Source organism: Lynx rufus, unplaced genomic scaffold (assembly GCF_022079265.1).
Source record: "Lynx rufus isolate CCGP_SWC_20201006 ecotype Redwood Valley unplaced genomic scaffold, mLynRuf1.p SCAF_4, whole genome shotgun sequence".
NCBI classification, from domain to species: Eukaryota; Metazoa; Chordata; class Mammalia; order Carnivora; family Felidae; genus Lynx; species Lynx rufus.
The window spans coordinates 138,087,573-138,112,746 of NW_025814856.1; the positions used below are offsets into that span (position 1 = coordinate 138,087,573).

At 35.4% G+C, this 25,174-nt stretch overlaps 1 pseudogene; it reads left to right on the forward strand.

The window, feature by feature from the left end:
- The window catches only part of LOC124523457 (ADP-sugar pyrophosphatase-like), a 139,421-nt pseudogene that overhangs the window by 86,966 nt on the left and 27,281 nt on the right, over window positions 1-25,174 (forward strand).

Genomic DNA, 25,174 nt, shown 5'->3' on the forward strand with positions numbered 1-25,174 from the left:
TTGAGCAGTGGAGGATTAGAATTTAGAAGATGGTAGATTCAAATCCTATGTTCACCATGTCCAATGGATACAACCAGAAAATCCACATCAGTGTAAATAATACAGAACACAACCTGGAAACTGGCGTAACAGACTCTTTACAGCTTAATGTAGAGAATAGGCCACATTGAAGTGGGTAGGAATGATGGAGACACAGTTGGGAGCCAAAAGGAACTGTGGGACTGTCTCTGGGAGGGAGGGACACCACAGGTGATGAGAAGGAAGAGTACCAGACTTCCATATCAGGTACCCCAGGCACAAGGATCCACATGGGGAACATGAATCTCCATAACATTTGGCTTTGAAAACCAGAGGGGCATAACAATCAGTAGGGCTTAACGCCTAGAACTTTAAAAGTCGGTGGGCTCAGTTCTGGGAGAGCCAAGAGGGCAATAGGAAACTGAGTCCTTGCCCTTAAAGATACAGCACAAGAAACAGCCCCAAAGAGATACAGCATGGAGGAAGCAGTTTGAAAAACACCTGGGGTATATGGGAAAATTTATTTACTAACCTCAGAGTGATTGCTTGAGGGGCAAGTATCTTTGGGAAGCTTCACCAAGAAAAGAAGAGCTGGCAGTCTTCATTTCCCTCCCATGCTCTTTAGCGTAAATACACAGACATTTACAAGGAACCAACGTATTGCGAAAACACTCCACCTAGTTTGCTAACAGTGTATCTCATCCTTGTGTTCTCCTGTGGACCTGTCCTTTCCAGCCCCCTCAGGACTCCACAATTCTTCCAGGAGGCTACAAGTCCATTACTGCCATGGACCAGTGCAGAACTTACTGGTACCATGAGCCTCACCCAACATTCTGTGGACCTATCCCCTCTAATATGCCCTTGGCCAGACCCCATCCAAAATGGTTCCCAAGCCAGGCAGTATGCAAGTAGCCCCAACAGGGGCCATAACCACTCCAAAATGACTCTTGTCCCAGAGAGAGGAGGAGATAAACACACAGTCACAACAGTCCACCTGCAGCCCTAGGAGGGGGCTGGGGACAGACATTGGGTATGGCTACAAGGCCTGCCCACCAATGAAAGCCTCTCAAGAGACAATGTAGAGAAAGCAGTCTGAAATTCAGTGATACCACATTTCTGGCAAATGACTTATCTAACCCAACTGAAGTCCAACCAAGACAGCTTTAGACTGGTCCACTAACAACACAGACACCAAACCTGCCCATAACAAGCAAAAGGAGTCATTGTAGATGATTGGATTGAAGGCAGTCACAACTCAGCCATAAAAGGAGAGCACACAATACACATAGGAGACACCCTGAAGCCCCACATTCTGGTGAATATGGGACATTACACTGCAGGATGCTACAAGACTTCTTCTTCATAAGACTATTTCTCTAATTTTATTTAAAAATGTTAACGTTTTATTTATTTTTGAGAGAGAGAGAGACAGAGTATGAGTAGGGGAGGGGCAGAGAGAGAGGGAGACACAGAATCTGAAGCAGGCTCCAGGCTCTGAGCTGTCAGCATAGAGCCTGACGCAGGGGCTCAAACTTGTGAACCATGAGATCATGACCTGAGCTGAAGCCAGATGCTTAACCAACTGAGTCACCCAGGCACCCGTTTATTTATTTATTTTTTAATTCAAGTTACTTACATATAGCATAGTATTGTTTTCAGGAGTAGAATTTAGTGATACATCGGTTAAATATAATACCCAGTGCTCATCCCAACAAGTGCCCTCCTTAATGCCCATCCCCCATTTAGCCCATCCCTACCCACCTCCCCTACCCTATATTCATCTGTTTTGTTTCTTAAATTCCACATATGAGTGAAGTCATATGATATTTGATAAGACCATTACTTTAAAGATCAGAATATTTAGCTGACTTTACAAACACATAGAAACAGACACAGAGCCACAAAAAATGAGGAGACAGAGGAATGTGTCCCAGATGAAAGAGTAGAGCAAAATCACAGTAAGAGAGCTAATCGAAATGAAGATAAGTAATATACTGCCTGATAGAGAATTTAATGTAATGGTCATAAAGATACTCACTGAACTTTAAAAAAGAGTGGGGGACTTCAGTGAAAGCCTCAATAATGACATACAAAATATAAGAAATAACCAATCAGAGATGAAGAACTCAATAACTGAAATTAAAATACACTAATCTTGATAAAAAGTAGACAAGAGGAAGCAGAAGAATGGATAAGTGACCTGGAAGACAAAGTAATGGAAAGCACTCAAGCTGAACAGGAGAGAGAAAAATAATAATAAAATGAAAATAGACTTAGGGAGTGCAGTGACAGCATCAAGTGTAAAAACATCCACATTATGGGGAGCCCGGAAGGAGAAGAGAGAGAAGAGTGAGCAGGATATTTATTTGGAGACTAATAGCTGAAAAAGTCCCAGGTCTGGGGAAGGAAACAGAAATCCAGATCCAGGAAACACAGCCCCCAAGAAAATCAACCCAAAGAGGTCCACACCAAGACACATAGTATTAAAATGACACACACAAAAAAAGTACTAATAAATAAAGAACTTTGAAAGTGGCAAGAAAAAAGAAAATAATTACCTTCTACAGAAACCTCATAAGCCTATTAGCTGGTTTTTCAGCAGAAACTTTGCAGGCCAGAATAGAATGGCATGGTATATTCAAAGTGCCAAAAGGAAAGGAAATTAAAAAAGTAAATAAAAAAAAGGACATCCAACCAAGAATACTGTATTCAGCAAGGCTATGATTCAGAATAGAAGGAGAAATAAAGAATTTCCCAGTTAAATAGAAGTTAGAGGAATCCATGACTACTAAACCAGTGCTACAAGAAATGTTAAGGGGGAATAAATAGGAGTAAAAAAAAGTAGGAAGCACAAAGGCAGGGTGGTAAAATTAACTATGTCTATAAAAGTCTGTTAAGTGATTCACAAAATAAAAGTATGTATCATATGACATGATATACATAAATGTGGCAGGGAGAGGAGTAAAGAGTGGATTCAAACTTTAGTGACTACTGACTTAATGTAGACTGCTATATGCATAAGATGTTATATATAAACCTAATGGTAACCACAAATCAAAAACTGGTAATAAATATGCAAAAAAATAAAGAGAAAGGAATCCAAGTATATCACTACAGAAAGTCAACAAACCATGAGAGAAGAGAGCAATGAAGAAAAGAACAAAGAACTAAAAAGACAATCAACCATAAGTAACAAAATGGCAATTAGTACACACCTGTCAATAATTACTTTATGGGATAAACACTCTGAAAAAAGATATAGGATGATGGAATGGATTAAAAAAAAAGCAAGACCTATCTATATGATGCCTATAAAACACACACTTCAAACCTAAAGACTCATGCAGATTTAAAATGAAGGTATGGAGAAACATTTATCATGCCCTGGAAGTGAAAAGAAAGCTGGGTTAACAATACTTACATTGGACAAAAGATTTTAAAATAAAGACTGTAACAAGAGACAAAGAAGGACACTATATAATCATAAAGGGAACAATCTAATAAGAAGATATAGCAGTTGTAAATACTTATGCACCCAACATGAAAGCACCCAAATATTTTTTTAACGTATTATTTATTTTTGAGACAGAGAGAGACAGAGCATGAACGGGGCAGGGGCAGAGAGAGAGGGAGACACAGAACCGGAAGCAGGCCCCAGGCTCCGAGCCATCAGCCCAGAGCCCGACGCGGGGCTCGAACTCACGGACCGCGGGATCGTGACCTGAGCTGAAGTCGGACGCTCAACCGACTGAGCCACCCAGGCGCCCCTGAAAGCACCCAAATAGATAAAGCAGCTCATAACAAACATAAAAGAAATGATAGTAATATCGTAATAGTAGGGGACTTAACCTCCCCCCACTTACATAAGTGGACAGACACATCATTCTAACAAGGAAACTGTGGCTTTGAATGATTCATTGGACCAGATGGATCTAAAAGATATATTCAGAACACTCCATGCTAAAAGAATACACATTTTTTTCCAAGTGCACATTGAACAATCTCCAGAATAGATCATATATTAGGCCACAAAACAAGTCACAACAAATTCCAAAAGATTGAAGTCCTACCATACATCTTTTCTAACCACAACACTATGAAAATAGAAATCAACCACAAGAAAACATCTGGAAAGAACACAAATTTATGGAAGTAAAATAGCATGCTACTAAACAATGAAGAGGTCAACTGAGAAATAAAAGACGGAATAAAAAAATACCAGGAGGCAAATGAAAATGAAACCACCACAGTCCAAAATCTTTCGGATGCAGCAAAAGCTGTTCTAAGAGGGAAGTTTACAGTGAAGACAGGTCTACCTCAAGAAGCAAGAAAAATTTCAAACAAACACCCTAACCTTACACCTAAAGGAGCTCGAAAAAGAACAAACAAAACACCAAACCAACAGAAGGAAGGAAATAATAAAAATTAGAGCAGAAATAAACAAAATGGAAACCCAAAAAAAAAAAAAAAAAAGTAGAGCAGATCAATGAAGCCAGGAGCTGGTACTTTGAAAAGATCAGCAAAATTGGTAGAACTTTTGGCCAGACTCATAGTAAAAGAAGAGAGAGGACTCAAATAAACAAAATCAAAAATGAAAGAGGGGAAATACAACTGAAACCACAGAAATACAAAGGATTATAAGAGAATATTATGAAAAGCTATAGGCTAACAAATTAGACAACCTGGAGGAAATAGATAAATTCCTAGAAACATACAACTTCCCAAAACTGACTCAAGGAGAAATATAAAATTTGAACAAACTGATTACTAGCAGTAAATTTGAATCAATGATAAAAAACTCCCAACAAACAAAAGTCAGGACCAGATAGCTTCATAGGTGAATGAAGGAGGAGGAAGAAGTGGAGGAGGAGGAGGGAGGAGGGAGGAGAGCTTCCAAATTTATTCTATGAAGCCAGTATCACCCCAAAACAAGATAAAGGCACTACAAAAAAAGATAATTGTAAGACAATGTCTCTGATGAACAGAGATGTAAAAATATTCAAGAAAATATTAGCAAACTGAATCCAAAAATATATTTTAAAGAAAATTATTCACCATGATCAAGTGGGATTTATTCTGAGATAAAAGGGTAGCTACGTATTTGCAAATCAATCAACATGATGTCACATCAACAAGAGAAAGGATAAACACCATATGATCATTTCAATAGATGCAGAAAAAGCATTTGACAAACTACACTATTCATGATAAAAACTTTCAACAAAGCAAGTTTAGAGGAAATATACCTCAACATAATAAAAGTCATAGATAAAAAACAAAAAATGAAAAACACAGCTAACATTATAATCAATGGTGAAAAACGGAACTTTTTCATAAGATCAGGAGCAAGACAAAGCTTTCCATTCTCACTACTTTAATTAAACCTGGTATTGGAAGTCCTAACCACAGGAATCAGATTAAATAAATAAATAAATACATAAATAAATAAATAAATATCTAGCATCCAAACTGGTAAGGAAAAAATAAAACTTTTTGCAGTAGACATGACACCATGTATAGAAAACCCTAAAGACTACACCAAAAACAAAAACAAAAGAAAAAGGAAAAGAAAAAGAAAAAAAAACCACACTTCTAGATCTGATAAATGAATTTAGTAAGGTCACATGATACAAAATCAATATACATAAATCCACTGCATTTCTATATACTAATAATTAAGTAGCAGAAAGAGAAATTAAGAAAACAATCCCATTATAATTACACCAAAACCAATAAAATATCTAAGAATAAACTGAACCAAGGAGGTGAAATACCAATACTCTGAAAACTAAAACATTGATGATGAAAGAAATTGAAGAGGATACAAACAAATGGAAAGATATCCCATGCGGGTTGGAAGTACGAATATTGTTGAAATGTCTATACTATCCAAAGCAATCTACAGATTTAGTATAATCCCTACCAAAATAACATCTGCATTTACCACAGAACTAGAACAAATAATCTTAAAATTTGTATGGAACCACAAGACCCCAAATAGCCAAAGCAACCTTGAAAAAGAAAAACAAGGCTGAAGGTATCACAATCCCAGATACCAAGATATACTACAAAGCTATAATGATCAAAAGAGTATGATAGTGGCAGAAAATAGGGATGTAGTTCATTGGAGTAGAATAAAGTTCACTGCGGTGCCTGGGTGGCTCAGTTGGTTAAGTGTCTGACTTCAGCTCAGGTCATGATCTCACAATTTATGGGATCGAGCCCCGTGTCAGGCTCTGTGCTGACAGCTCAGGCCTGGACCCTGTTTCAGGTTCTGTGTCTCCCTCTCTCTCTGCCCCTCCCTTGTTCACGCTCTGTCGCTGTCTCAAGAAAAAATAAACATTAAAAAAAAATTTAGAATAAAGTTCAGGAATAAGTCCACAATTATATGGTCACAATTAATCTTCAACAAAGGCGAAAAGAAAATGATTTTTTAGTTGACCCATACATTATTTAGTAGCCTGTTACTTAACGTGCGTATATTTGTGTTTTTTTCTTTATGTTTTCTTGTGGTTGATTTCTGGTTTCATAGTGTTGTGGTTGGAAAAGATACATGTTATGAGTTCAATCTTCTTAAAAATTTTTTGTGGCCTAATATATAATCTATTTGGAGACTTTTTTCCTGTGAATTTGAAAAGAATGTGTATTCTACTGTTTTAGGATGGAACATTCTGACTATATCTGTTAGATCCATCTGATCCAATGTGTCATCCAATGCCACTGTTTCCTTGTGGATTTTCCGTTTGGATGTTGTTTCTGTTTATGTAAGTGGAGTGTTAAAATTTCCTACTGTGACTATTATTACTGTCAATTCCATTATGCTTGTTATTAGCTGGTTTATGTATTTCTCTTCAACAAATGGTGCTGGGAAAACTGGACAGCAATAGGTAAAAGAATGAAACCAGACCACTTTCTCACACCATACACAAAAACAAACTTAAAATGGATTAAAAACCTAAATGTGAGACCTGAAACCATAAAAATCCTAGAAGAGAGTACAAGCAGTAATCTCTCTGACATCAGCTCTAGCAACATTTTTCTAGAGGTCTCTTGAGGCAAGTAAAAGTAAACTATTGTAGAATAAATCAAAATAAAAAAGCTTCTGCACAGCAAACAACCAACAATTGAAAAATAACCTAGTGAATTGCAAATGACACATCTGATAAAGGGTTAGTATTCAAACTATATAAAATAAGTTACACAATTCAACACCCAAAAAAAAATAATCCAATTAAAAATGGGCAGACACATGAACAGACATATCTCCAAAGACAACATACAGATGACCAACAGAAATATGGAAAGATGGCCAACATCATTAATCATCAGGAGGATGCAAACCAAAACCACAATGAGATGTCGCCTCACACATGTCAGAATGGCTAAATCAAAAACACAGAAAACAAGTGTTGGTGAGCATGTGGAGAAAAAGGAAACTTTGTGCTCTGTTGGTGTGAATACAAACTGGTGCAGCCACTGCAGAAACCAGTATGGAGGTTTCTCAATAAATTAGAAATAGAATTACCATACAGTCTAGTAATTCCACTGCTAGGTATTTACCCAAAGGATACAAAACACTGATTCAAAAGATATTTGCACCCCTGTGTTTACTACAGCATTATTTAAAATAGCCAAATTCTGAAAGCAACTCAAGTGTCCACCGATAGAGGAATGGATAAAGAAGATGTGGTACACACACACACACACACACACACACACACACACACATACACACACACACATTGGACTATTACTCAGCCATAAAAAAGAATGAAATCTTGCCATTTGCAACAACATGGATACATATAAAGGGTGTTTTGTTAAGTAAAATAAGTTCAGTCATAGAAAGACAAATACCATATGATTTCACACATATGTGGAATTTAAGAAACTGAACCAATGAACAGAGTAAAAAGACAAACCAAGAAAAAAAGCTCTTAACTGTGGATAACACACTGATGCTTACCAGAGGGGATATGAGTGTGGGATGGGTGAAGTAGATGAAGATATTAAGAATACACTTATTATGATGAGCAGTGAGTAATGTACAGACTTGTGGAACCACTCTGTTTTACACCTAAAACTAATGTATCACTGTATGTTAACTATTCTGAACTCAAGCAAATAAGTAGAAAAAAGTAAAATAAAATATAAGTGGAATAGGAAAGTTTGAAAATATATAAATAATTTAAATTTTTAAGAGTTATGGTTTTCTATTTTTTTAAGTATTTTTTTGTTTTTGTTTTTGTTTTTGTTTTTTTTTTTGAGAGAAACAGAAAGTGAAAGAGAGAGGGCACAAGTTGGGGAGAGGAAGACAGAGAGGGAGAGAGTGAGAATCCTAAGCAGGCTCCGCACTGTCAGCACAGAGCCTTATGCAGGGCTTGATCTCACAAACTGTGAGATCATGACCTGAGCTGAATCAAGAGTCATGCACTTAACCAACTGAGCCAGGCACCCAGATAATTCTAGATTTCTAATAAGGTAATTACTTGCCATAACAATACTGGAAAGAATTTTTCCCTGTGGATGGAAGCAAAGAGCTTGCCCTTCTAATAAAATCTTTCAGAACTGCACGGAGATTTTTGAATGGATATATTATCATGCACTCCCAAATTTTTAGGAAGAACCATTTGAGGGGCAGAAGTTATTTAGGAGTAATGTCACTAACTTTCACCGTGTCCAAGTTCTAATTTTTTGGAAATTACTGACATACAGAATTGAGTTTATTGATGGAAGGACAGAGTATACTTTAGGTAATTATTGTGCAAAAATCATGAGAACAAATAATCTAGTAGAAAAACTGAACTGACATTGTGTAAAGTACATGAACGAAGAAACTCATGGTATTTAGTTGGGAGCACTATAATTAAGAAAGCATAGTGAGAAAAAAGAATTTAGATAGAATCCAGAAATTTTATTTGCATTTCTTGATAGGACAAAAATACATAGTGTATACAAAATCTTAATAACATTTATTTTGCTCTTTCCTAACTGTCTAGCTCCCCAAATTCCCTCTTCTCCCAGAGATTCTCACTACCCAAATATGGAAACATCAGGATTTGGACTTACGTAGGAGTTCACAAACCCATGGTTTCTTTCCTTTTTTTTTTTTTTTTTTTTCTATATATCCTCCTGATCAGTCTTGGTATACCTGTATGAGATAACTGATACCTGTTGTTCCCAATTCTCTTCTTCTCTTTCATTTCTTTAACTTCACTTTTAGTTCTAAACTTTCTCTGTCTATTTCATTGAACATGTAAGTAATTCTTTTTTTTTTTCCCTGAAGGCATTTCCTTGGTGGAGGGGGCCTTTCTGGAAATCTTGGGTCTAGGACATGGGAAATTCTTGGAGGAAAAGACAGTTCACAGTGACATTTAATCCCTTCTTCCTACTGTAAATGGAGCCATCCCCCTCCCCATTATAATATATGAACATTTAAGAGAATAATGTCTTAAGAACCAAAATGCCCTCTTTTATGGACCATGCTGTTACACTGAAGGTATGTTAAGGACTCCCATCTCCAACTTTCCCTGGATCTGGGGTCTCCTGACCAAATTCATGCCTCTTTTTCCCTCCACTTACTTGACCTTTTTAACTGCAAGGCTCTGTCAGGGAAGGAGCTATGATGCAGCATTCGTGTGAGTGACAGTTTCTTGGGTGTCTTAGTACAGTACTAGCTGATTTGGTTCCTAATGGCAAATCATCCTTTCTCTCTTCAATCCAAATAATGTCCAAAAACATCAAGAATTATTCATTTCTGAATTTATGTTAACCTTATGGCCGGTGTAGTTCCTGGTCTCCCAACTGTGCCCTCCAACCCTGGTGGCACATTGTGATTGTCTTCTTTCTTTTTTTTTTTTTTTTAATTTTTTTTTCAACGTTTTTATTTATTTTGGGGACAGAGAGAGACAGAGCATGAACGGGGGAGGGGCAGAGAGAGAGGGAGACACAGAATCGGAAACAGGCTCCAGGCTCTGAGCCATCCGCCCAGAGCCTGACGCGGGGCTCGAACTCACGGACCGCGAGATCGTGGCCTGGCTGAAGTCGGACGCTTAACTGACTGCGCCACCCAGGCGCCCCATGATTGTCTTCTTTCATTAAAATACAAAGGCCCAACTCTCTTCACTATGTCAATAATGCTCTTTATAAATTGTGGGCACATAACTCTCAGTTTTCTTTGTGAAGACAAAAAAACATGTAGAAGCCATTTATGAAAAAAAAAGGAAAGCAAACAAATGAAAGCTCATTTTTCTCTCCTTTTTTTGTTTCTGTTTCTGGTTTTTTTGTTGTTGTTGTTTTGTTTTTTGTTTTTGTTTTTGTTTTTTTTTGAGAAAGAGCGAGAGACTGAGTGAGGGAAGTGCAGAGATAAAGGGAGAGAGAATCCCAAGCAGATCCCACACTCAGTGCAGAGCCTGACAGGGCGGCTCAAACTCATGAACCATGAGTTCATGACTGAGCTGAAATCAAGAGTCTGACCTTAACCAACTGAGCCACCCAGGCACCTCTCTCTCTGCTCTTCTTGAAACATTTTTCTTCCTTCTTCCTTGACAATCTTCAGGTACAACATAATCCCTTCCCTAAGAAACCCTTAGAAAATATAATGTAAACTTTCCCTTTTCCACATTTTTCTCATATGAAACACTCCATGGGGATCTTATCTTTTCCATCTTTCCTCCTTCCTCTTCTGGCCCCAGGATAGTGGTGATGAGGTAAAGCATGTGGGGACTGTACTCAGTCTTGTTGCTCCCACCATTATGCATAAACCTTTCTTCTGGATCTAAAGCCAGAGGTGCTGATTTGAGAAATTTCCCAACTCTTAAAGGAAGTCTTCCACTAAGAAGCATGGCCTGGATGTGTTTGAAGTCCTAATACTTCTTTAGGTGTGTTCCTATTATGATTTGGATATTATGTGTCATTCCAAAACTCATAGGTTGAAGTCCTAATGCCCAGTACCTCAGGAGATGACTTTATTTGGAAATAGGGTAGTTGAAGATGCAGTTAGCTAGTTAAGATTAGTTCATACAGAAGTAAGATATTTGCTTCAGATTTTATTGTTTTTTTTTTTAAAGAAAGGAAATATTACAAATACAAATAATACCAGTTGGTCTCCCAACTGTGCCCTCCAACCCTGGTAGCACATTGTGGTTGTCTTCTTTATTTTATTTTATTTTTTTTAATGCTTATTTATTTTTGAGACAGAGGCAGACAGAGCATGAACAGGGGAGGGTCAGAGAGAAGGAGGCACAGAATCTGAAACAGGCTCCAGGCTCCGAGCTGTCAGCAGAGAGACCGACGCGGGGCTCGAACTCACGGACTGTGAGATCATGACCTGAGCCAAAGTCGGCCGCTCAACCGACTGAGCCACCCAGGCGCCCCTGTGGTTGTCTTCTTTAATTAAAATACAAAGGCCCAACTCTTTTCACTATGTCATTAATGCTCTTTATAAGTTGTGGTCACATAACTCAGTTTTCTTTGTGAAGACAAAAAAAATGTAGAAACAATTTATGAAAAAAAGAGGAAAACAAATAAATGAAAGAGCAAGAGAGTGAGTGGGGGAGGTGCAGAGAGAGAGAGGGAGAACCCCAAGCAGGCCCCACACTCAGTCCAGTGTAATAGCAGATACAAATAAAACTTTGTTGCTATTAATTTTTTCTATTTTATTCTGGAAAAGTAGCCACAATCTTAAAGTTGGCATATATTGTTTATGTTCATATTTTTTTAATATAACAACCATCAAATCAGTATCTATTGAGTTGTACCACATGCCAGAAATTGTTGTAATTATCTTGTATTATCCACATGCCAGAAATGTTTTAAATATCTTACATTATCATGTAAATTCAATAAACTGGCAAATATAGTATCCCCATCTTACAATAGGAGTGAACAACATTCTTAAGAGAGCAAGCAGCTATCTGAAGTCACATAGACAGTAAGGACTGGAGTAGAATTTGATCCTAGGCATTTTGCCTCCAAAAATCATGTATTTTAAACACTGTCTTACATAGTCTGACACATAGGATATATGTATATACCTGTAAACCACTCATGATGCTTTTTTAAGTTTTAAACACTTATATGTGATAATATTTTGCAACCATTTTCTTCAACCTGCTTTTCAGTCAACATTATGATTTAGAGATTTATGCATATTCATACAAATAGCTCTATTTTATCTGCTTCTTAACATAGACACCAATGTTTCTCAGTGTTTTGGGAGTTTTCTGCACCCTGGAAAAATGCCTCATATGACTTAGAATGGGTAAGTTAAGGATAAATATGAAAAGATAAATAAAAAGAGGTGGGAACAGAGACCCTGTAGGACATCAGATTCATTTTCAGAATAGTAAGAGAAGACTACATACAGGGTGCCTGGGTGGCTCAGTCGGTTAAGCATCTAACTTCGGCTCAGGTCATGATCTCGCAGTTTGTGAGTTCTAGCCCCACATTGAGCTCTGTGCTGACAGCTCAGAGCCTGGAGCCTGCTTCACATTCTCTGTCTCCATCTCTCTCTGTCCCTCCCCTGCACTCTCTCTCTCTCTCTCTCAAAAATAAATAAACATTAAAAAAATAGTACACATAACAGTTGAGGATCTAGACATTGTGCCATTAAAAATGACTATGTCTGCATACATATCTCTTGGAAAGTCTTTGCACATCATCAGATGCCTGAATCATATTTTGAAGAAAACTGCTATAGATGATTGATAATCTTCAGCATTATCCAAGATTTTTGTTCTTTTTTAAAAAGATTTTTTTAATGCTTATTTTTGAGAGAAAGAGAGAGACAGAGACAGACAGAGCATGGGTGGAGGAGGGGCAGAGAGAGAGGGAGACACAGATTCCAAAGCAGGCTCCAGGCTCTGAGCTATCAGCACAGAGCCCAACGTGAGGCTCAAACCCACAAACTGCGAGATCATGACCTGAGCCGATATCAGACGCTTAACCGACTAAGCCACTCAAGTGCCCCCAAGATATTTTTTTCAACAAAAATCTATCTATAAAACTTCAACTAGATATGTGAAGATATTTATAGGAATGGCTTGTATGAAAAATCTGTATGTAGTTCTAATGAATTTGGATTTAGTTATCTAGCCAGTGAGTAAGCAAAATTCAATGTTATCTCTATTTTCTTACATTTGTTTTGATTCATTATTTTTCAACCATATTTGTGGTATATGTCAGTAATACATGCAAAATCTTATTTTAGATGGAGGATGCTTTTGTCGAGAAAAGAAACCAGAGGGAAAAAGAACCAATGTGAATGCTAGGATGTAACTCAGGCAAAGTAATATTAGGTATACACACCTGGGTAGTAGTGTTTGAAACTGGAAGGTTTGAAAAATGTTTAAAAATACACAAAGAGTTTGACCAGTTTTTTATGGTGTGAGTGCAGGAAGGAATCATTAATGATTCTTAACCTTACTGAAGAATTGCATGTGTGAATCAAGTTTATAATGCTTTAAAGATGAGTCGTAGGAGTCCAAAGAGAAAGATACATGGTATCAGATTGAAGGAGTTAGGGAAAGATTCATTGCAATGAAATTTACTTTCAAGATAGATACGGGTATATTTGTATTAAAGATTATTGTTGAACCTATTTTCCTTATCAACAGGAATCATGTATAATCTTATGTAAATTATATCCATTGTATAAAGCTTGGAAAGTATGTAAAAATATACAGAAGGAAATAGAAAGTACTGGTATGCTCTAGAGATACATGTACATATGCACACGTGTGAGTGCACACACACACACACACACACATGAGAATACAGTGGAATCAGAAATAAGCATAAGAAAGGCACAGAGGAACTAAAAATAAATCTAAAGCACATTTAAGCAGTCTAATTTCCCTTGTACACAGAGATTCTAAAAACTGAGAGTAGTTAAGCTGGAAAGAAAAACTGACATCATGATGACAGGTGATGGAATTTCTTCCCCACTTTGTTATAAATATGAAACCACAGCAATTGTTGAAATATACAGAGTAAATGAACATTCACTTTGGAGAGATATAAAGTAAGAAGGGATAAAGGCTTAAAAAATGAGGCCAATTAGGAGAACATTAAATGATCAAGGAAATAGGCATGAGAACTTGAAGTAGAATGCTATATTTGAAAGAAGAGAGAAAGAATTGGAAAAGATTAGCCTTGGTGAGAGAAAACCTGATAGGATCATAGTTAGGTAGATAAAAGAGAGGGGAGGGTATTAATGATCAATGTTTCCATCCTGGGTAACTTGGTGAATTTTACTAAGCTTTTGGAGAAGAATCATATTTCATTAGATAAAATGAAGTATTCGGTTTTGGTTGCAATTTTCTGCTGCTTATGAGCAAACGGTAGATATGCTGAAGGATGAGTGAAACATAAGCTCAGAAGAATCATTAGAAATAGGCATAGACACTCATTCAAAAGGAGATAATGGTAATATAAATTATAAACTTGGAAAATGTGAGATTTCAAATTTTTTGGAGTGTAGAGAGAAGACTATGTTATCAATACTGAAACTTAACAGCCCATAAGGTTTAGGGAGTAAAAAGAATTAATTGTGGTAGAAGGAATAGTCACAGAGGTAAGTAATTTAAACAGTTCTTATATTTTAAGATGAAGTTGTTGGTCAACCACAAGTATTGTTAGGAGGTTATGGGAGAAGAAGGTCATTTGATCTAGCCATCATATTTATGGTATATTTTGCATTCAGCAAGATTTTCATGATCAAATCATAGAATAGTCAAACAGCAAAGGGCTGACACACATGTGATCCTAATGAGACTTTTCTTCAGTGATACAACCAACATTAGATCCATTTGGGAAATGGTACTCCAAGTGCAGAAGTTGCCGTATTTCCATTTTGGCCCATTAATTAATGTCCCACATGTTGGGAGTTTTCTAGAAAAAGACCAGTTGTCACAAATATTAATATGCCCTTTGAATAGGCATATGAAAATAAAATGTAGTTTTGAAAGACTGGCTGTCACATCAACGTTGCTAAATTTGTTTTGCATAAGAAGATCTGACTGTTACTTTATTTCAAGTTGAACATTATTCTAAAAGAAAGTTTTCTGAATTCCAGCTTTAATATAGTTACTCTAATTATTCAAAAGATTTAGGTTTAATTTATAATACTTTAATATTGTAATTAATTAGAATTTTTGAAGTACATATTAATCATTTAAATGAGAAAATTACTGAACACATTCATTTAAAAAATATTTCAACTTACTACTAGTTTGTTATTTATTATTATCTGAAGTCTCCACTATTAAGATACAAGTCCAAATACTGTGAAGTCAACTTGACTAAGTGGAAAATATTTAGGATAAATTGCTGAATTTTTCTAGAACATAGATTTTCATAGTAGATTAAAATATGGTACCAGTATTAGGAAATTCAGTTGTTGAGCAGGTACAGTCATAATACAATATTAAATTTACTTTTACAGTGCAACCACTCTAGAAGTGGTTTGGCAGATTCATATAAATTTAAGCAACATTTATATACAACCCAGCAATCCCTTTTTTAGGTATTTATCCAACATAAATGAAACTTAATGTTCAAGCAAAAATCTTCCCAGAAAATTTATAGTAGTTAGACTCATTATTGCCAAATTATGGAAGGAAAAAGTAAATGAATAAGCAAATGTGATATATCCATATAATGAAGTATTTATTCAGCAATGATAAAGAACAACACCTTGATAGATGCAACAGCATAGATAAATTTCAAATGCATTATGCTAGTGAAAAGCCATATTCAACAGGCTACCTTTAACATGATTTCAACTATATGATATTCTGGAAAAGGAAAAACAGTATGAACAACAACAAAAACACATAAAAACAGATCAGTGATTATTAGTAGTTAGAGGTGGGTGTAGGGATTGAAACACAGAGAGGCGGGCTGCAATATTTTGGAGTGATGGAAGGGTTCTGTATCTTCATTGAAGTGATAACTACACTTCTGAGTACTTTTACCAAGACTTACAGAGCTACCTCAAAAGTAATGAGTTTTACTTATATAAATTATACGCCAGGAAAAGAATATTGTCTTTTTCTAAAATTATCCTAATTGCCAAAATTTTCCTTTAAGAAAAAAATGCTACACTTAAAATATCTACATAATATATCATAGTGTATATTTAAATGCCTTATTATTTTAACAAATTCAATTTAATATGTTATCAGATATTATACATTTTTTCTGATATGTAAAGATTTTAAAACCAATGAGTACATGTTTGTGGTCATTATATAAAAAGTAGTTACTATTGTCTAAGAGACCATGGGGTGGCACAGTGAGAAGAGCAGAATGTTTATAGTTAGACACAAATGATTTAAGTCCCAATTCTGAGACATATTTGCTGTATAGCATTGAAAGAACCATTTTGCCTTTCTGAGACTCAGTTTCCCTTAAAAGGAGATAAAATACTCACATTGATTTTTATAATAATTAAGCAAGATAATATGATCTAAGACTCAATAAAAATGTTTCCCCAAAACCACTTGCCCCTTTTCTTTAAAATTGTTTTCTGAAGAGATTTTAAAATTCTATGAGTTTATAAGTTATTGGAAATGCTTCTGTATATCTTTTAAAAAGGCCTGGAATTATGGACAAACATAATAATATTTACTATGAAAGAGTCATTTGTAGCATAGTTTTTTCAAATAAAATATTAACCATGACAAAATTTATTTTAGCTAACTGGTTTATCTTGGTAGGCTAATATAATTTAGCAGCTTTTGACTGCAAGGTGGTAACTGTAAAGTCTAAGTTTAGTAATGGAAATTTAAATATATGCTTTAAATATATGCTTTAAGTGAACAGAGATTTCTGATCTCGATATTTTTTTTCTGAAACTACATTTTAAATTTTCTGTTACTTATTAAGAGAAAAAAGAGTCCCTAAAAATGACTAAATATTCACAATGTTTTAAGTGGAACTATAATATACTTTCTACAAGAATCTCACAAACTCTTTCTCCATTTCCGTTGCCTTGAGGAAAAGCTTTGAAGAAACAGGCAGCAAACTCAATGTAATACCTCTAGGACTGCATCCAGGGAATGTGAAATGCTAAAGAAGAAGAGAAGTGGTAGGAGGTAAAGTCAGGGAGATAGGAGAGAGAAAGGCTATATAGAGAGAGAACATGTTGGATTTTGGTGGTCATTTTAAATAATTTGGCTTTATCTCTTAGAGATACAAGAAGCCATTATATTGGAAGCATTTCAACAAAGGAGGGACACTGTTTATCATCATGGCGGCTGTCATGTTAAGAATAGACTCTAGGGGAACAAATCAGAAAGGCCCGTTAGGAAGCTATTAAAATAATTTAGGTGAGAGAGGGTGGTGCCTTGACCGGGAAGATTTACAAGATTAATGAATTACTGAGGGGAAACCACATGGAATAACTAATGAAAGGTTTTTTTAATGATCATATAAGGAAGTAGATGATGTGGGAGAATACATTCATAGGGGGAATCAAGAGGCTAGAGAAATATAAGACATATAAATATAGGAATCATCATTAAATACTAGATGCTTCTATGCAGGTAAGTAACAAAAAGAAAAAAATAAGACAAAAATATGCAGAACATATTTCACAATGAGTGTCACTTCAGGAAACTTGCCTACCATAATTAAAAAGTGACACTCTTACCCACTAACATGGCTTCAGTCAGGTCAAGCTGTCCAAATGGCATGGCTCCCATCAATATTGCCAGATTCATGGGCTATGGGGGCCAATCCAAGATAGTTTTGAGGATTATTCTGAGGATAGAGAAAGTTATCAGGAAACAGTAGCAAAGTATGTTTTTCCCTGAAGATTTCCAGAGTGACTTTTGCAAAAACTTTCGAATGTCTGTGAAAATATACTGAACCATGTTCTGTTCTGTTTCTGAACAGTTTAAACCCCTTGAGACCTGTAGGAATTGCTAACAAGCTCTTAGCTGTCTCCATTGCACCATATCATTTTTAGAAAGACCAATTTGTTGCATCTCTGGGCAATGTACTCTACACAAATATCTCTATTTTATGTTTCTTTCTAATTTGTCTCAGCATAGCCTGTGAACTATTGAAGTTCTTTGGCCTCTATCAGGTAGAAATAGGAAAGTCAAGATGCTCTATTTCAAAAACATGATTTTCCGGGGCGCCTGGGTGGCGCAGTCGGTTAAGCGTCCGACTTCAGCCAGGTCACGATCTCACGGTCCGTGAGTTCGAGCCCCGCGTCGGGCTCTGGGCTGATGGCTCGGAGCCTGGAGCCTGCTTCCGATTCTGTGTCTCCCTCTCTCTCTGCCCCTCCCCCGTTCATGCTCTGTCTCTCTCTGTCCCAAAAATAAATAAACGTTGAAAAAAAAAAATTTAAAAAAAAAACAAAAAAAAAAAAAAACATGATTTTCCTATTAGTTTCGAGCTGTTTCATATTCTGTTTTAGGAAGTTTTCTAGTGAAAGGTGAAGAGTATTTATAGCTATTAAACTGCACAATTGTTGCAGCTGTTCATGGTTAATCTAGAGATTTAAAACAAGTGAGCTTTTTAATGTTTGTAATGTATTATAATTGTATGTAAACTATATCTCCGTTATTTCTGTAACTTTCCTATTTTTTAAACTCTTTAATGAAAAGTAAAATATGATCTAAAATTAATTATTTTTCCAAAAATTAATGAGGATGGAGGCATTCTATAACATAATATATGAACATCTTAAACCCTTTCATTAATATTAAAAGTGTAAGTGAATGAAATTCCTAGATCAAAAATAGTATGATGATAGAAAAACAAGAGAAACAAAAGAGCAAAAGAGTCAAGAATGAAGCAAAAATTTAAAAATGTAGAAAAGAAAAGAAAAGAAAAAATCAACAATGTAGAGATAAGACAGCTGATATAAAATTACTAGATAAAAATTATATTTTTTAGAAAATTTTCACAAAAAATACCAATAACTAGATAAAGAAAACATAAGTAATCAGAAAGGATAAGAGGGGAGTAATAATGAAAATTGAATACATATTTTTAAAAATCTTAACATTTTTCTGCAAAATATTTGAAAGATGAAATGGGAACTTTCTAGGAAACTATGATTTCTAAATTGACCCTACTCTAGGTGCAGGCACTGTGGAAAACTGTATGGAAAACTGTGGAAAACTGTAATTCTCTGATTCATAGGGGCACATGTACTCCAATGTTTATAGCAGCACTATCAATGATTTATTACAGTAAGAGGATAGAAAGAAAATCAGCAAAGGAGAAAGGCATATGAAAAAAACTCTAGATGAAAACAGGTACAAGTTTCCAAGAGTTCTCTTGCAGTGGACTCACACAGGCCATACTTAATTCCCTCAGCAACAAGTTTTGACAATGTTTGTGAAATCTTGTCGATCAGGAAAGCTCATCAGGGACTTAGTATCCAGGGTTTCCTAGACAGGCTGGTTACACATGTGCATTCTGCCCAGCATTTATCAAAATTCTAGACTCCTAGATGAAAATAAAGGAGTTAATGTAAACCCCATTGCTTGTGCAGAGAATTTAGGCAGTGAACCACTCATCCATTAAATCAATGGTGATCCTCCCAAAATCCAAGTTCCTAGATGCCAGCAAGGGTCACATTTATAGGCAGGTTTTTCAAAGAATAGCAATTTGGTCTGCTATGTTAACTCTTTTTACACACTATATTAACAGATAAGGAGAGAATTATCTAGTTGTTTCCAGAGATGATGGAAAGACATTTGCTCAATTTATAACTGTTCCTGGTGGAGGAAAAAAAAAAACCTCAAGAAAATAATATTTGATATTTAATTTTTAACATAACCCACGTAATTATGTAATTTATATAATCTTAACCCTAAAGCCAGAATCTTGCTAAATGCAGTAACATGAGTGATATTTCCAATAACATTGAAAAAAAAGGAAAAGTAAAGGGTATCCTACTCTTCACATTAATATTCAACACATTGTTGACTGTTAGCCAATTCAAAAGTCCAAAACAGAAAGCACTGGATCCAGATTGTTTCATTAGTGAATTCTACCAAAAAATTAAGGAATTATACTAATTCTCTACAATCTCTTTCAGGAAATAGAAGCAGAGGGACTACATGGATCTCATTGTTTGAGGCTAACATTACTCTGATACCAAAAGCAGACAAAAACACATTATAATAAAACTCTAGGTCAATTTCTGTCATGAACAAGGATGTAAAAATTCTCAACAAAATATTAACAAATGGAATCCAACAATATGTAAAAAGAATTTTACACCATTACCAAATGGAACTTATCCTAGATATGTAAGGCTGGTTCAATATCTGAAAATCCATAACTGCGATCCTTAACATCAACTAAATGAAAAGAAAAATCACGTGATCATATCAACATATGCAGAAGAATTATTTGACAGAACTAACAGCTGTTCATGAACATTACTCTCAGTAAACAAGGAAGAGAGGCATACCTTCCTCAATCTGATAAAGTTTATCTACAAAAAACCTATAGCTAACATCATAATTAATGCTAAGAAATTCAGTGTTCCTGCTAGTGCAATAAGACAAGAAAAGGAAACAAATGGTGTACTGATTTAACAGGAAGACATAAAACTGTCTTTGTAGTGACATGATTGTCTATGTAGAAATATGAAAAAAATGACAAAAAAACCTCAAGTTAGTAGGCTATTACAGTAAGGTTTCAGTACACAAAGTTAATATGCAAAATATTTTTCTATAAGTGGGTGTCTGGGTGGCTCAGTCAGTTAAGCAATTGACTCAATTTCAGCTCAGGTCATGATCTCACAGTCATAAAATTGAGTCCTGCATCAGGTTCCACACTGAGTGTGGGACCTGCTTCAGGTTCTTTCTCTCCCTCTCTCTCTGCCCCTCCTCCACTCATGATTTTTTCTCTCTCTATCTCAAAAATAAAGAAATATTTAAAAATATATTTTTCTATATGCCATCAATGAACAAGTGCAATTTGAAATTAAAAGCAACACCATTTGCACCAAAAATGATATATTTATGAATAAGTCTAACAAAATATATATAAAATCAATATAAGGAAAACCCAAAAAGCTCTGATGAAGGAAATCAAAGAACTATAGAGATATAGTGCATGTTCATGGATAAGCATACACAATAATGTCAAGATGCCGGTTTTTCCAAACTTGATCTATAAATTTAATGCAATCCCAGTCAGAATATCAGAAAATTGTTTTGCGGATATAAAAAAAATGATTCTAAAGATTGTATGGAGAAGCAAAGGAACCAAAATAGCCAACATGATATTGAAGGAGAAGAACAGATAGAGGACTACGGTAAGGGGCTCCTGGGTGGCTCAGTTGGTTAAGCATCCAACTTCGGCTCAGGTCACGATCTCGCTGTTCATGAGTTTAAGCCCTGTGTCGGGCTCTGTGCTGACAGCTCAGAGCCTGGAGTCTGCTTCAGAATCTCTCTTTCCCTCTGTCCCTGCACCTTCCCCACCCATTCTCTGTCTCTCTCTGTCTCTCGAAAATAAATAAATGTAAAAAAAAATTTTTAAAAGCTACAGTAATCAAGAGAGTGTGGTATGTGTGGAAGAACAGATAAATAAAATTAGAACAGACTTTAGAGCTTAGAAAAAGAGCACCATAAATATAGTTAACTACTGTTTCACAAAGAAGCAAAGACAATACAGTGGATCAAAGGTATTTTTCCTTTCAATTTTGTGAACAAAAACTATTTAAAAAATAAAGTCTTAAAAAAATCTCCAAAAAGTAGGCAAAAACATAAACAAAATTTATAAAAAATGCAGAGAGGGCCTTGCATACATGAAAAGTTATTTAATTTTTCATATATAAGGGAAATGTAAAATTTACACCGAGATATTTTTCACTTACAAGACTGGCAAAATTTAGATAAACTATGAGATATATAGGTAGATCAATAGATAGGTAGACAGATGATAGATACATACATACATACATACATACATACATACATAGAGATATTACAGCTCACTCTGTGGTAAGGCTGTGTGAGAAAAAAAGCACTCCTATGAATTACTGAGGCATGCCACATGCCTAAGGAAGGGAATTTGGTAATATCCAACTAATCAATGTATTTCCTTTGAACCCAGTAATCTCACGTCCACAAATTTAAATAGGAGATACAACTTTATAAAGTTGTATCTTTATTATAGTGCACAATTAAAAAAAATAAGCATACTTCATTTTCCTTCATCAGAGACTAATTAAAAAAATAAACATAAAAACTATTTTATGAATTTGAGCAAATATTTCAAATAAAAATTTAAATGAAATTGGACTATAAGAAAAGCACTTAAATATGATAAACTTTACCAAAATTTAATTGTACACATCATAATAAAAGCGAAGCACTAGTCATGAATATCAAAACCAGGAGTAAGATATTTGTACCTCTACTTAACACAATATTTTTAGCGTATTCTAAATATTCTAGCCAGTTTAGTAAGAATAGAAAATTGAATTAGTAATATAGATACCATATAAAAAGATAAGTTATTATTTTGAATAGCAGATACTTAGAGAACCTAAGCAACTGGATACAAATCAGACCTCAGATCACACAAATTTCTCTGTGCCTCCAACTACCCTGTCTGCTATTCTGAGGATACCAAAATATCTTCAAGGGATTTCTTATAACCTTCAGCAGTATTAATTAAATACACAAGATTGATGGAAATAAGGAGAAATCTCTGAACACGTGAAACAGGTGATAACGCTATGCCTAAAATCAAGAGTGGTCATTTGTTTCTCAAAACTAATAATAATTCCAAAATATTGTTTCAGTATAGCTACAACTGCATTTAAAGCTAAATCTTAAAAAAAATTTAAATATTAGGTAATTAAAAATGCAACTTTTGTCTCAGTTTTCTGAATTTTTCAAAGAAGATTTTTAAAATAAATGTAGATTTCACATTGTAAAAATAATGAACTCTTCAGTTATAAATAAAATATGTATATTATTTTCACTGCAATATTTCTTAAATTAGATAACTTAAAAAATTTATGCTTTAGATAGCATAAAATAATAGGTCAAGTTTGTGCTAATTTGCACGTTTTATTATTAATGGTGAATAAGCAGCAATGTTCTTTACTTTCGTATCCTTTGGGATTGCGAATTATTTTTTAAGTTGTTTATTGTTATAGGTAGACAAATTAAATGCCAAATTACATTGCTCTAGTTATTTAAGTGTATTCATCCAAAATCAGTTGTACTTTCCTGGACAAATGAATTATGAAACCAAAGATTTGAATAGGCAAAATGACTTGCCTATTGTTCTACCTAATGATCAACATTATGTAAAATATATTTTATTTTGTTCATTGGGCACTTTTTGAATTTTTACCTCTTAGCTGTAGAGCATAAAAATGTTTCCTATTATATTAAAGTATGCAGATCTCTTTGGAATTAGATTCTTTAAACAATATGACATTTTAATGAGTATGACATATGAGCCCTTACAAGCCTGAATTTCAACAGATCAAGTTAAATTAAATAACAGAGACAGGTACCGTATGGTAAGCTACCTAGGAGAAATTACAGTATACTGCTATTCATATTGTAATGATTTTTTTTTATGCTCACTGTTACAAGAAAAGAAGACAGAATAAGGAATCATTATGAACAAAGAAAAAAGCATGGTAGAGGACATTTTTAGATTCAACTAAATCTACCTCCTTTTGTGTTCTTTTAAGCATTTGTGAAAGGCTAATATGGCTAGAATATGGTAAAATCATAGTGAATATAAGAATCTTCTTGGTCTTTATACCTCCAGTATTTCTTCTCATTACTGCCAGAATTATTTTATAAGATAGAAATCTACTTTAAAAATGCAGAAGACCTTTGTCTTGTTTTTAAGTAACCTTTCCTACCTCAATTGGTATGAATCTCTTCATCAGCCCTTCTTATACCAGAATATGGACTCAAAACACTCCACACCCCCCTCATTTTCTGAAAAGGTCATGACTCAAGTCTTTGATTTTGCAGATTCTTCTTCTTAAGATGGCCTTTCCCATCTGCATTAGTTTCCAATTGCTGCTTTAACAAACTACCACCATAAATTTAATGGCTGAAAACAACACAAATTATTGTCTTAAAATTGCAGAGAAGGCTGAAATGGTTTGGTGGGGCTGTGAAACACTGGCACCTTCTGAGACTGTTACCTTGGACTTGTCTTTTCTTCTTTCATTCTCTTTTCCAAAGGTATAACCTTTCCTTTACCCCAAACCCTGGCCATGAACTTCTTGCTTGAGGACATTGAAAACTAACTGATTTGAAAATGGAAAACCAAGAACCAATTCTCAATATACCAAACAGGCTTTTATTTCAAAGGAGTTCATTTCAGAGGGAAAATGGTTCAAGCTTGAAAAGGCAATGGACGTGGATCCTACTGGTAAATGTAGAACTTGGGAACTATAAAAAGTACAACCAGAAAAAGGGCAGTTGAATGATGGTATGGCAGTTATCTCACCCCTGAAAAGAACTTGTGATGAGTGCCTCATTCTGGGGAAACAGTTCTGACTGCCCATAGGAGGCTAATGCCTAGAATTACCCCCCAGTTCTCTTGGATGATCATGAAAACCCAGAATCAGCTACTCTTCTGGAGTTTGAGGATGAAACTGGCTATGAAGCTGATGTTTTTCAATATTCTCCAGCTCTCTGTATGGATCCAGGTATGTCAAATTGTACACGCACTTCATCACAGTGACTTAATGGAGATGATGCTGAAAACATAAGACTCAAAGCAAATCCAGAGATGAAGAATTTGTGTAAGTGGTGTCTTTGAAATGATCTGCTTAAGAGACTTGACACTCTGGTAGCTGAAGAACTTCTGACAGTGGATGCCAGAGTCAGTCCCTATGTTCCGGTGCTGACACATGCAAACACAAAGCCTTTTTTTTTTTTTTTTTTTTTTTCAACGTTTATTTATTTTTGGGACAGAGAGAGACAGAGCATGAACGGGGGAGGGGCAGAGAGAGAGGGAGACACAGAATCGGAAACAGGCTCCAGGCTCCGAGCCATCAGCCCAGAGCCTGACGCGGGGCTCGAACTCACGGACCGCGAGATCGTGACCTGGCTGAAGTCGGACGCTTAACCGACTGCGCCACCCAGGCGCCCCCAAACACAAAGCCTTTTAAGGTATCCTTTTTGAC